The sequence below is a fragment of the Dendropsophus ebraccatus genome, chromosome 1, assembly GCF_027789765.1.
Source record: "Dendropsophus ebraccatus isolate aDenEbr1 chromosome 1, aDenEbr1.pat, whole genome shotgun sequence".
NCBI classification, from domain to species: Eukaryota; Metazoa; Chordata; class Amphibia; order Anura; family Hylidae; genus Dendropsophus; species Dendropsophus ebraccatus.
In genome coordinates, this window is record NC_091454.1 from 184,684,512 (window position 1) to 184,698,859 (window position 14,348).

The 14,348-nt window shown below is 44.0% G+C and overlaps 1 protein-coding gene across 2 annotated transcripts in view; it reads left to right on the forward strand.

Annotated features, from left to right (window-relative positions):
- The window catches only part of CORO2B (coronin 2B), a 69,229-nt gene that overhangs the window by 7,701 nt on the left and 47,180 nt on the right, over positions 1–14,348 (forward strand). The window lies entirely within an intron of this gene.

A 14,348-nucleotide genomic window follows, 5' to 3' on the forward strand; every position in this document is an offset into this window, starting at 1 on the left:
GAAGATCGGAAAACGAACCAAAATAGATCGGTCCCTCCCCGTCAGAGACACAGTTCTGCCCTCCTGGTCGTCTTCGGTGGGAGTGGAGGATGTGTGGAGATGGTCTAACCCAGATGCCCGTGAGTTTACGCATTACTCTCATCCACATGATTCATGGTCAAGACTAGATTACCTCTTTCTTTCGCCAACTCTCTTGTCCAGGGTGGACCGAATCGAGATCCTTGATCTTGTCATTTCAGACCATGCTCCTGTTGCCCTGACATTACATGATATTCACCCGAAAGGCTCAGATTTTCTGTGGAAATTCCCAGTAGGTCTCACTAGAGACGAAAACTTTAAGGCCATGCTGAGGGGGTGGTGGTTGGAGTATGTCTCGCACAATTCTGCACATATGCCTGATCCCCAATTATTCTGGGATGCGGCAAAATCAGTACTCAGAGGCCGGATAATGGCGTATGTAAATTCCTTAAAGAAAAAGATTCATGTGCAGCTCACAACATATGGTGCGGAGTTGCGTGGGACATACACAGCTTTCATACAGCACCCTTCACTGGAACATAAGACGTCCTGGATTTTAGCTAAAGCTTCTTACGAGCACTGGTTAGAGGTGAGAGAAAACTTATATAGATCGCACTTTGATGCTCTCCTCTTTAGATATGGAAATAAACTGGGTAGGTTGTTGGCGAGGCTGGCTAGGGGCCCTCACGCCACTCACCATATCCAGTCGCTAAAAGATAAAGGGGGAGTCGCCCACCAAGATCCTTTTAAGGTAAATAATATCCTACGGGATTTCTACGGAGAACTTTATAAGGATTCTCTGTCCTCAATAACCCCGGATAGGGACTGGCTGGATGGCTCTTGGCTACCCTCCCTGACGGACGAGGATAGAGGATTTCTAAATGCCCCCTTCACATTAGAAGAAATAGGGAAAGTGGTTAAAGAGTTGAAGCCTAACAAAGCCCCTGGCCCGGATGGGTATACAGGTGACTTTTACAAACTCCTGATAGGCGAGATAGGCCCTACCCTTCTGAACTTATACAACTCCTTTCAGCAAGGCTCTCCAGTGTCCCGAGACATGAATACCGCTGTTATTCGGGTATTACCTAAGCCAGGGAAGGACTTGTCGAGCCCGGGGGGATATAGGCCTATCCCGCTTATAAATGTGGACCTCAAAATAGCCTCCAAGGCGATGGCAGATCGTTTAGCACAAATTTTGCCGCGTCTTATCTCCCATAATCAAGTGGGTTTTGTAAAAGTAAGGTCTGCGGTCACAAACATTAGGAAAGTAATTGCGGTACTAGATGAAATTCAACAGCGTCCGACTCTTCACCCCTCCCCCGCCATATTATCTATCGACGCTGAAAAAGCTTTTGATAATGTGCGGTGGGAGTGGGTGCGGAGGGTGATGCACCACATGGGTTTTGAAGGAGCCTTTATGAATAAATCCCTTTACTCTTCTCCCCAGGCCAGGGTGGGCACCCCGGGGTTTTTGTCATCCCCCTTTTCCCCTGAGAAGGGAACCAGACAAGGGTGTCCCCTCTCACCCTTGTTGTTTAATCTAGCGATTGAACCGCTCTCCTGAGTCCTAGCTAACCACCCAGAACTACATGGTATTAAGGTGGGGGGTGTCCCGGTTCGGACCGCGCTGTTTGCGGATGACCTCCTAATGTTCTTGGAAACACCGCAAACAGACCTAAAACTGGTTTTCAATATTATTGAGGATTTTGGTATCCTTTCGCGATTTAGGGTGAATGTGGCAAAAAGCACTGTTTTAGATCTCTCTAGAGGTTCGGGGGAACTTCTGGCATCTACGTTGGATGTTCCGGTGTCCATTACTCGCTCTCACATCAAATACTTAGGAATTAAGGTAGGAAGGGAACCAGGCTCCCTATATAAGTTGAACTTCCCACCGCTTTTTTAATCTATCTTTCAGAGACTGTCGCAATGGAAATCTTTGCCGCTTTCTTTTATGTCCAGATGTCATCTTTTCAAGATGATGGCATTTTCTCGTCTCCTATATCCCATGCAGACTATCCCTGTCTTGCTTAAACATATGGACATAAAACAAATCAACTCGGCATTCATAAAATTTATATGGGGGGGGAAACGCCCGCGTATAGCCCTTAAAAAACTGACACTGTTCCGTGATCAGGGAGGCCTGAACTTCCCGGACATCAGATGTTATAACCTGGCCTGTCTACTCAGACATGGCATAGATTGGATGAGGGGTGGAGGAGCCTTTACTAATGTGAAGTTGGAGGAGGCAATGGCGTCCCCCTGGCCACTGGCAGCCTTACTGTACATCAAATTGCAGGCTATGCCCCCTCACATCAAGCGATGTATCTTGCTCCGTGACACTATAATGGCATGGAAAGCGTGTCTGCGTGATATGAAATTACCATATGCAATTGGCAGAGATTTGGTCACACCCTGAACTACAGAGAGAGGCGAGGAACAGGTTTTCTAAGGAGTGGATACGAAAGGGCATCACCAAAGTCTCACACATCCTACACGACTCTGAACACAGGTATCTTGGGTTCGAGGAATTATAGGCACGGTACTCACTGGGTTCGGGCCATTTTCTGCTGTACAGCCAGGTGACCTCCTTTCTACGGGCACGATGTAATGATCTGAAATCTTTTTTCCAGCCGATCTTCATGGCCGACGTTATTAGGGTAGAAGTGCCCGTACATTCTTTATCATATCTCTATTGGGCCCTTAGACGGCAGGTCACTAAGCTGGAGTCGTGGCATGTTTTCAAATATTGGGAGTCTTACTTTGATAAAGAGGACCTCACCAAATCTATAATAGATGGTTGGATGGCGGTGCGCAAAGCAATTATAAAAGAGACCTGGAGAGAAACTCAGTATAAAATAATACACCACGCAACATATGGGTTTAATCTCCCTAGGACCCCAGCGAACCCAGAGCGTATTGATGCCTGCCCTAACTGTAACGCCAGATGCACAGACCTGGTGCATGGCTTACTCACTTGCCCTCTGTCCAGACACCTTTGGGTATCCCTAAAGGAGCTCCTATGGACTAAGCTCAAGGTGTCTGTGGCACTGGACCCGTTGACACTCTTGTTCCATGCTCCCCCTGATGGGAACAAACTGAATGCCCTTAGTCATGTGTTCATCCTAATAGCCAAAAGAAGTTTGTTGGCCAAATGGCTAGTTCCTCAGATGCCACAAATAGAAGAGGTCATCTTTCAGGTGAAAAAATACATGTATTTTGACCATATGGAAGTCTCACGGTCAATAGAGAAAATAACTAAAGGCTTCTTTAGGAAGTGGAAAGTATTTATTTGTAATTTCTTATCACATGATGAAATCCAACAGCTAATGATTCGTTTTAAGGACACAACCTGGTATCTTCGGAAAGATGTGGCCGGAATACTGGGCAAACTGAAAATTGGGCAGCCAAGACCATGAGATGTTCTCCTTGGATGCTTTCCCCCTTAGGGGGAGATAGCGACAGACCGTGAGCTGGGAGGGAGGGGGGGGGGAGTTTTCGAGGATTGATTGTTTGGTTACGATATGTCTATTCCTGCTATGTCTATTCCTGCTATCTGTTGATGAGCCTCTGGCCTATATTGGGCCAGTCGGCACGCACTGTCAACTTTTATTTCGGTGGGACTTCCCATCCACCCTGTTTGTATCATAAAATATTTTGAAAATGAATAAAAATTGTTTAAAAAAACAAAAACAAAAACCCATGATACTAAAAACCTTCTTAAAAACCTGCGCTGATGCATTTCAGGACAAAGTCCCTTAATCTTGTCCTGAAACGCATTGGTGCGTGTTTTTAAGATTTTGTTTTGTATGATGTTTTAAGACGTTGTAAAAAAATTTTAGTTTTTTATTTTTTACCTAACTGGAGCGGTTGGACTCTCTACAATTACTAGACTTCTAAAATCTCCTGTCAGCACCAGGTGCATTTCCAACCAGTTCCTCTCAAGTATACTGACCTCACGAACGGGTGCAGCACGATTTATATGGGTGAGCTGACCAAATAACGTTTTTTTGTCTTTCCTTATACCACTTTTGGTACATAATAGCCACTACATAACAGAAACACCAACAATACCTTTTTTTTTTCAGCTGCTCTCAACCACCCATCTAACCATCCAGGGCCGAGTCCAGGTTTTCTGCTGCCTTAAACAGTAAGGCTTCATTCACACGTTCCGGGAAGTCGTCCGTGCTCACGGATCCGTGCGCACGGACAATTTTACAGCCCATTGCTTTCTATGGGGCTATTCAGATGTTCTGGATGTCATTACTCGGAACGGATGCACGAAAAGGATTCCCCATAGAAATCAATGAGATCTGGGTTTTTTACGGATGTGACATCCGCGTTCATCCGTGAAAAACACGGATGTGATGTAATCAATGTAATTTAAAATGCTGTAAGACAGATCCGTGAAAAAAACGGACACGGATACAAAACGGATGCAAAACGGACTGTTTTGCACGGGTCACGGAGGTTGCTGCCGGACCACAATCGCGGACCGGGAAAATCACTGAATGTGTGAATGCAGCCTTACTGTCCAGAGCAGGAGAGGTTTTCTAGGGGGATTTGCTACTGCTCTGGACATTTCCTGTCTCATACATAGGTGGCAGCAGAGAGCACTTTGTCAGATTGGAAAAAATACACCACTTCCTGCAGGACATACAGCAGCTGATAAGCACTGGATGACTTGAGATTTTTAAATAGTAGTAAATTACAAATCTATACAACTTTCTGATGCCAGTCGATTTGAAAGAAAAAGATTTTAACTGGATAACCCCTTTAATCGTAGTGATGCCATTTGTCCACTAACAATACGCTTTCACCACAGCAGCACATGAAAAGTTAATTCTGCAGTTTTAGAAATACCACCACCCTTATCCCAAAAAAGCTAATAATTTTTGCAACTTTAATAAATCGCCCTATTTACCCATGATGACAACAACAAGCCATGTCTGTGCAGGCAGCCTATATACCCACCAAGCCAGCTCATGATGTGACTGCCTTTACTAGCTACACCCCACCAACATCAGAAGTAGTGTGTATACCATGTCCATATAACTAGGTATCACTAATGTGATCTGAGTCCGATACAATAACAGTTATTTACCAGAAATCACCACTAGGTGGCACATGGGCCTTGCTCTCATCCAATGTACAGTCTGTTCCATCAGGTCTGCGATATTATACTGTATATCATATTACGTACAGTGTTTTTTTTATGTCAGTCACAATCGCTTTTTAATTTATGTTGAAAAAAAAAGTAGCACAGGATATACACAGTTGTCATAATAACATTGTCTTTACAACAATGTCAATGAATGAGTTGTATGATGCCTTAAAGTTTTGAATTGACAAGGATATTTATTTCCCATATTTCATGACAGTAATACTGACTACTAATACATTGATAATAAACTACTTTTTTGTCTTGTGCTATTAAAATATACGTTCTTTGTTCTTTTAAAGGGAATGTCCCGCGTTCGCCATTTTTAAAAATATTGCTGCTGGTGCATATACAACAATAAACATCCTATGCTTAGCTGTCCGCTGACCCCAGCCGACCCCCCCCCCCCCCCCCCGTTGTGCTGTCGCTGGTGTCCCCCACTAACTGAGAGCCTGCATATTCGAGAATAACTAACTCATCTTGGCAGCGACAGCCTGCTCAGCCAAACACTGATTGAGATAGGACAGCCTTGCAGCCAGTGATAGGCTGAGCAGGCTGTCTCTCTCGAGATGAGTTTCTCTGAAGTGGAGCCTTTACAGTTAGCAGACGACACAGAGGGAGAGTAGAGAGGTAAGCATAACATGTTTGTTGTATATGCACCAGCAGCAATATATTAAAAAATGCTGAACACTGGACAACCCCTTTAAAGGACAAGTGCCATGAAAAGCTTTCCCAGTAATTGAAGCACATTACAAAGTTATATAACTGTGTAATATGCTTCAATCACCTATCTGCCTCCCTTTCCTGTCTTTTCCCCCCTCCACCCCCCACCAGGAAGTGTCCTGACTCACACAGACCTAATTACTGTCGTCACCGTCACCAAGCTCTTCTCTCAGCTCCTTCTCCTGTTACAGCAGCCCCGCCCCCCTCCCCTGCCTTGTCAGGTGACTCAGCTTGCTCAGCTCCCATTGGCTGAACAACTGCAAGCCATCACTTGGACTGGGGAGGGGGGGCTGCTGTAACAGGAGAAGGAGCTGAGAGAAGAGCTTGGTGACGGTGACTACATTAATTAGGTCTGTGTGAGTTAGGACACTTCCTGGTGGGGGGTGGAGGGGGGAAAAGACAGGGAAGGGAGGCAGATAGGTGATTGAAGCATATTACAGAGTTATATAACTTTGTAATGTGCTTCAATTACTGGGAAAAAGTTTTTCATGGCACTTGTCCTTTAAGGTTCCATTCACATGTGCAGGATCTGCAGCCAATTTTAATGTAACTAAATGATGAAACACAGCATCAAATCAGTTGTAGGTCCTGTACTTGTGAAAGGAGCCCTCACATGGTGTTACTGGGTATAAAGGTCATAGGAAGAGGTCAACCCCCTGAAGCACAGTTTAGAACTCTATGGCCCCAATTCAAAACCTATAGTAGTTCTACCCCCTATCCTGTCATAATAACCATACCAGTGCATGTGCTGTTATGCTATATAGAATCCCTCTGAACTATAAAGATTCAGCAGTCCTTTGTATAAGGACACAGCACTGTAATGTGATAACAGTATTGTACTATAATAGAGCTAGGTCATGGTACTGCTACATTCCTTGCAAGTAGTTTGCTCTACTTTAAGGCCAGGTTCAGACTATGTAACTGTGCGGCTGTAATTGTGCGGCGGTATTTTTGGTGGTTCATGCGTACGCTGGAAAGTATAGGATATACGGCTGCACAGTGCACACTATGTATGAATCTACGGCCCGATCGTAAACGGACCCGTAAAAAATGAACAAGACCATTGTTTGCGGCTGGACATGCGGCCGAGGATTGACAGGCGGTCCGTACGGAGTACTTCAAAAATAGCCGGCAAAGATGCCGAATGCCGATGCCTCTAATAGTTAATATATTAAATTAATAAAACACATTTTCTTTGTAATAAAGTCCCTTTCGTTGGTCAATAATTTAATTCTAACGAATCCATCATTTGGCAATTAAATATACTGTTAAAATAAATAGATATATAAATAAATGTATATTTATCTATATATTTATTTTTTGACAGTATATTTAATTGCACAATGATGGATTCGTTAGAATTAAATTATTGACCAACGAAACTGAATTTATTTCATTGAAAATGTGTTTTATTAATTAAATATTAGTACAGGAAGCTTCATAAGCCGTTAATTCATATGCCGGCAATAGAGCTTTCTGTACTAATCATCACTTTACTTTAATGAAAACATCAAATGTTTCTTCTAATTATGTTATGACAATAGCATTATTAGAGGAAACATTTAGAATTATATGTGCGCTCAGCTGATTGGCTGATCGGCTCAGCGCACATATAATGAGCCGGTCCGCAGCACAGTGACTTCATTGTGCTGCGGACCTGCGAAGAGACAACATCGGGGTGAGTATAGAGCTCTCCCCACCCCCTCCCCAGCACTGCACCCCTCCCAGCAAGGAAGGGGGGGTCAGTTAACCCCTTCCTTGCTGGGATGGGTGCAGTCTGACATCAGTCTGGCCCCCAAGGGGTTACGGGGGATGCAATACATCCTCCCTTAACCCCTTGGGGGCCAGACTGTAAGCAGCGATCTGTAAAGATGCTGCATACTGTAAGGAGCACAACACCGCTCACAATGATGGGTGTTGTGCTCCTGTTTGTGTGTTTTTTGTGTGTTTCTCCCTTTTTGTTTTTCAGATATCTGTATCCTGTGGATTACGTCGGATTCCGTGGACTACGTCGATGACGATAAATAAATAATTAAAAAAAAACGCATAGGGTCCCCCCTATTTTTATAACCAGCCGGGTTAAAAACCAAACGACAGCAGCCTGGTAACACCAGGGTGGGAAGAGCCATTGGTTTAGGCCCTCCCCAGCCTAAATCTTACCAGCCTGCTGCCGCCCGGTCCAGGAGCGCCAATTTTGACGCTCCGGGACCACTGGCACCCAACTCTTCCCAGTACCCCTGGTGGCATTGGGTACTGGGGTAATAATAGGGGGTTAATGTTAGCCATTTTATACCGGCTAACACTAGGCCCCAACTTAGTAATGGATTCCGTCTATTAGACGGCTTCCACTACTAAGTCTATAAAGTAAAGAAATAAAGACAAGAGACAAGTTAAAAAAATTTTTTATTCAAATAAAAACACCCCCACACCCCTCATTGACCATTTTATTAAAAAAAAACATTAAAAAAACGCTGGTCATCGACGTAGTCCACGGAATCCGACGTAATCCACAGGATACCGATATCTGAAAAACAAAAAGGGAGAAACACACAAAAAACACACAAACAGGAGCACAACACCCATCATTGTGAGCGGTGTTGTGCACCTTACAGTATGCAGCATCTTTACAGATCGCTGCTTACAGTCTGGCCCCCAAGGGGTTAAGGGAGGATGTATTCCATCCCCCTTAACCCCTTGGGGGCCAGACTGATGTCAGACTGCACCCATCCCAGCAAGGAAGGGGTTAACTGACCCCCCCCCCCCTTCCTTGCTGGGAGGGGTGCAGTGCTGGGGAGGGGGTGGGGAGAGCTCTATACTCACACCGATGTGTCCTCTTCGCTGGTCCGCAGCACAATGAAGTCACTGTGCTGCGGACCCGCTAATTATATGTGCGCTCAGCCAATCAGCCAATCAGCTGAGCGCACATATAATTCTAAATGTTTCTTCTAATAATGCTATTGTGATAACATAATTAGAAGAAACATTTGATGTTTTCATTAAAGTGATGATTAGTACAGAAAGCTCTATTGCCGGCATATGAATTAACGGCTTATGGAGCTTCCTGTACTAATTAATATTTAATTAATAAAACACAATTTCGTTGAAATAAATTCAGTTTCGTTGGTCAATAATTTAATTCTAACGAATCCATCATTGTGCAATTAAATATACTGTCAAAAAATAAATATATATATAAATATACATTTATTTATATATCTATTTATTTTAACAGTATATTTAATTGCAAAATGATGGATTAGTTTAAATTTAATTATTGAACAACGAAAGGCACTTTATTACAACGAAAATGTGTTTTATTATTTTAATATATTAACCATGAGAGACATCGGCATACTGCAGAGGATCGCAAACCCCGCTAATAGCAATTTATGTAAACTGTGTCCCCTGCTTTCCCAGATGCATCCAGAGGTGTTTGCATCACTTTCTTAAGATTTTATTTATTTTTAGTTGAACCAGATTTCAAAGTAAATGACTGTATGTTTTGAGCCGCATGTCTATTTTTTCCCACGGCCGGAGTTTCATCCGCACATTTACAGCCGCATAAAAAATACAGCGGCACAGTTACATAGTGTGAACCTAGCCTAACACTACAGCAGGGCATGGAGAGTGAATTATAAATGGCAGCTCTGCAGCAATGCCACTGATCCCTACAGTGGTGGAAGGGGCACAAGACTTGCAGGAAAAATGACATCACACAGCAATGACACTAACCTTCCTTCACACATGTACAAAGATGGAGTCACTTCAATACAGTAGAATCCCTTTGTATGCATCCAAGGCTATCCAAAAGGAGCTTAAAGGGGTTATCCAGCGCTACAAAAACATGGCCACTTTCCCCCTACTGTTGTCTCCAGTTTGGGTGAGGTTTTGAAACTCAGTTCCATTGAAGTAAATAGAGCTTAATTGACAACTGCACCTGAACTGGAGACAACAGTAGGGGGAAAAGTGGCCATGTTTTTGTAGCGCTGGATAACCCCTTTAAAGGTGAACTCCAGATAAGAGTTAAATATGTGTCTATACAATGTATTACCGTATCTGTACGGTTTTGCCACACTGGTAGCTGATAGAAATCAAGGAAGTGAAAAAAATGGCCTCTGCAAATCCACATTGTCTCCTGCTCCGTCTGCTCTCCCCCTTAGAGGAGACAAATCTTCCATGCCTCTGTCTCACATTGTGTGTTTGCTGAGATCAGGCTGATGATGCAGACAGGTGGCAGGGCGTGATGCCACAGGAGGCTTGGCTGGATCCCCCAAACCCCTGAGTGATTCACCATCTCTGATCAGCCAGAAGCAGCTGCTGCACTGATTCCTCTAATTGTGCAGAAGTGTGCAGTGACATTAGGGCTGTGTTCACACATGTTGAAGTGTCATTGCAGTACTGCAGCGTATCCACAAAAATGATGCAGTAACAGGTAAATGATGCTAAATGGCAGAGAGGATCAGAGCCTTATTGTGGGGCTCAACTTCAAAGATAACAGATGTTTGATCATAATATGTGCGTGGAAATGAAAAGAAAAAAAATTCCAAAAGTTCTTTACTTTATTCCATTATCAGCATTACAGATAGAGAATACAGCATGCTGTGTTACAGGTAGAGAATACAGCGTGCTGTGTGGTGTTACAGTTAGTAGCAATGTGGTGTTACAGATAGAGAATACAGTGTGCTGTGTGGTGTTACAGGTAGAGAATACAGTGTGCTGTGTGGTGTTACAGGTAGAGAATACAGTGTGCTGTGTGGTGCAACAGCTTTAGGAGGGGAATAGGCAGGGTGGAGGACTGTGATGAACAGATGAGGTAGAGCATTGCATTCTGGAACCTGTAGTACTGTGTACAACTGATAAACCAGGAAGTGCAGAAAAACAAAACAGAACAAAACCCCCCAAAACAAATGGATTTTTGGTAGTTTAAAAAAAATTGAATAGATAGGTAAGTAATGCTTTATGCTTCTGCAGAAGTTTCATTTTTTTTAACCTTTACCTGAAGTTCCCCTTTAATATCTGGCAATTGCTCAGTTGCACAAGCCAAAAGGCACAATTCCAAAATGATAGCCGTTGAAAAAGACGACCGTCAAACGGGTAAAAAAAGATGGTGTGTGAGCATTGCCTCCCAGTTCTTTTTCATGGTTCTTTCACCAATAATGTTAAAGGCCACAACCATGCAATGTCTTTCTTTTGACTGTTTGACGGCCATTTTTTTTTTTGACAGCCGTCACATTAAAGCGACTCTGCACCCACAATCTGCCCCCCCCCCCCCTAAACCACTTGTACCTTCGGATAGTTTCTTTTTAATCCAAGATCTGTCTTGGGGTCCATTCGGCAGGTGATGCAGTTATTGTCCTAAAATACAACTTTTAAACTTGAAGCCCTGTGTTAAATGGCCGTGGCCTAGATTGTGTATGCATTAGGCTGGCACAACCTCTCTGTCCAGGCAGAGGCAATGCTCCAGGCAGATTGTCTCCTATTCGACAGCTGTGTGAATACTGCACATGGGCTGGATCGTTAATCACCTGTGCAGTGTTCAGCATGTAGAAAATGTTCCAGTAGCATTCCTAATGATGAAGAGGGTGGGAAGGAAGGAGGGGTGGTGCAAAGTTAGGGCACAGATACTCCCGTTTGACACAGGGCTGCAAGTTTGAGTTGTTTTTTAGGACAATAACTGCATCACCTGCTGAACAGACCCCCGACAGATCTTGGATTAAAAGCAGCTATTCGAGGGTACAAGTGGTTTTCGGGGGTCAGATTGTGGGTACAGAGTCGCTTTAAGCCCAAATAACATTAAAGAACGTCTGTTATTTAGGCTCATAATGACGTCCATTTGTTGTTATGGCTAAACAAAGTTTTTGGGGGGCAGCTCGATGTTTGCTGAGATTTAGGTGGCCCACATTGTTAAATCAGATTTGGCATCGCCCAGATACTTGTATAGGAATGTAGAATTACTACACAGCAGCCCCTTGTAGTTACCATGTAGTCTTTCCTTTGTACTAAACGAGCAGCCCTACCACATTTATTTACTATTCCTATAGATTTGTGGAATAGAATTACAGTAGTATCATGATCATTCTGGCTAACCTCCCAAGTCGGTACCTTAGGTTCAGCCGGACAGTCCCGGGCTACTAACTGCTGTCCTGCAGCACCATCTTTCTGCAAACTGAAACTCCCATATGCCCATAGCTAGCATGGTATAAAATAGGTATATATGACACTACTATAGGGGCGCTGTGGATCATGGTTGATGCTTTCATTATGAGTGTGCTATAACTGGCAGGGGTGTAGGTACAGGAGATGCAGAGGTAATAGACATACTTGGGCCCTTGTGGCTGATGGAGTTCAAAACTCTGGCACATTAGAAGACACCAGTATTATAAATGACACTTCATAGAACTCTGTTGTTAATAACTTTGCATTGGAGTCTAGGAGCTTGAAGTTACAATCTTCATGTTACTGAGATATTGTGGCTAAATCCATCCAGTGTACCATCAGGTAACATTTCAGTGGTGACATCTGTACCACTATTTCTGTAATACTTTCTGCGTTACTTGTTTTCAATGCCTTCTATACACTGTGCACACACAGAAGAGGGCTTTTTACTCTACTATGTCTCTCTTCACACCCTAAAGAGTAACGCATGGCTATCCTGGAAAGGTTCAGGAAGTCTTCACCCAGCACAGGGACCTTGTACTACCCGGTCAGGACGGGTACCCAGAAACTGCAGGGCATTAGGCGGTCAGTAAACATGAGTATGAGTATCTTCTATCCTTCTCTACTATCTCAGCTACAATATCCGGGCAGAGTACATTGCTACATTGGACAGGGTCTTCAAGACACTCTACTCTACTGTCTTCCATTTCACAGACTTCCACTTTTTCCGGTCTCCTACCTGCACCTGAAGCTATTGAAGCAATATTTTTTGTGTATTGCACTGAAACACTAAGTAAACAGACATTATTCTGGTTAAGTCACTGACTTTGTCTATCATTTCACACCAGCGAACACTTGGGTTATCCAAACTTGCAGAACTAGGGCCCACCGAACCGGGGGTGGGTAACAACACCACTCCAGGCTACCGTGACAAGTGCCCAAGTGACTCTAAACCCACCTAGCAGACACAACATTGCTAAACTAACCCCAACAAGGCATTACCATTTTCCCTGAGGTTACCACACTGGCAGGAGTAAATCATGGTAAATTAGGCATGGGAGGAGGCGAGTGGGGTTACGTCTGGCGCATGCCACAGATTAGGTAAGAATCTGTGCCGGCGTAGCTTTCATAAATGTCCTATGTGTTGTGCAGAATCTCTAGTGTGTCCCATGATATGCAACCTGACACCACCCTGCTTGTAAGAGCTGGTAGTGTGAAGCCTAGCACAAGGAGGGTGGCTAAGGCTGCATCTCATATGATACTCTAGATTGTGAGTTTGGGACAGAAGATCTATGTCACTAGTATACTACTTCCAGTATTCAGGACAAATAGCAAGTGCAGCCTCTGTCTCTGGAAGTCATCATGGGAAATGTAGGCCGCATTAGAAGAACCATATAAGAAGGGGAAATAAGGGAAAATGGTAATCAAGAAGATGTCCCACCGACTACAATAAGTGTACACAAGATATACTAAAAAGTTTCAACTTAAAGGAGAAGTCTAGTGTGGGTAGGGGGAAACACGGGGAAGGGGGCCATTCACATACATAAAACACATTACAAAGTTGTATAACTTTGTAACGTGTGTTATTTTGTGAATAAATTAGCGCTGCACTACCCCTTTAAGATCGAGAATAACACAGGCACAGAAGCTGCGCCTGTTTCATCACCGGCGGGTCCCGGCTATTAGTGATAGCCGGGGACCCACTGCGGTCAGCATGACCGAAGCATCTATAGGGCTCCAGACAGAGATTTCTCCCTCCACAAAGGGAGAATTTTCTGTCTGGTGTCCATCGGGGCTCTGTGAATTGATCCCAGAGCCCGATGGTAGAGATGGAAACCGGAAGCCTCATGTTTCCGGCTTCCTGGCTACAGAGGCCAGCGGGGGGAGGGAGGGAGGGAAGGCAGGGCGCACCGGGAGGAAGGAGGGCAGGGGGCTTTTCGCCGTGCTCTCTGCCCCCTCCCCTCTGCTGCTGTCACAAGATTGTGACAGTGGCAGGGAACAGAGGAGAGGTGGCAGACATAGGGACATCAGCTTATGGGATCATTATGATCCTATAAGCTGATGTCCAAAACGACCTGGGCATTGAGGAATCAATGACCCATGGTCGTGAAAGAGTTAATTTCGATTGCATTAAGGACTTTTCATAGCAATTTATATTCTCAACTAAGCACCTTTAATTTAAAAAAAAGATAATCGCTTGTCCTTTGCTAAGTAAGCGCTTAAAGTGTGCCTGTTATAAAAAAAATTCAACATGTCATAGAGACTATGGATGGTCCAAACCGAGTTCGGTTCG